Here is a 288-nt window from a genome sequence, read left to right on the forward strand (position 1 = left end):
GTTCCCCCGCGGCTCCCGCCGTGCCTGGCTGCGCAGGTGAGCCAGCACGTTCTCTTTCTTCCTTCTCCTGTTTTCCGCGCGTTTATTTATTTTTTTTTTTTAATTCCCACTATTTGCTTCCGTTTTCCTGCCATTTTGGAGAGGGGGTGTCTTTCCTGGGGCTTTTCTTTTGGGGGCGGTGGTGCGTGCTTTGTTTGTGGGTGCTGGGTGCAGGATGAGGAGCAGAAGTACCTGTGGAGGTGACGGGGACGGCTGGCTCCGCGCCCGGGCCGCGCAGCCCCACGGGGC

At 59.0% G+C, this 288-nt stretch overlaps 1 protein-coding gene across 1 annotated transcript in view; it reads left to right on the forward strand.

Annotated features, from left to right (window-relative positions):
- Positions 1-288, forward strand: part of ELMSAN1 (ELM2 and Myb/SANT domain containing 1) — a 56,002-nt gene continuing 55,714 nt past the window's right edge. The window contains exon 1 of the mRNA XM_008639485.2: positions 1-36. The gene's annotated coding sequence lies outside the window, so the exon portion shown is untranslated. The remainder of the gene's footprint in view (positions 37-288) is intronic.

The sequence above is a fragment of the Corvus brachyrhynchos genome, unplaced genomic scaffold (assembly GCF_000691975.1).
Source record: "Corvus brachyrhynchos isolate BGI_N302 unplaced genomic scaffold, ASM69197v1 scaffold115, whole genome shotgun sequence".
NCBI lineage: Eukaryota > Metazoa > Chordata > Aves > Passeriformes > Corvidae > Corvus > Corvus brachyrhynchos.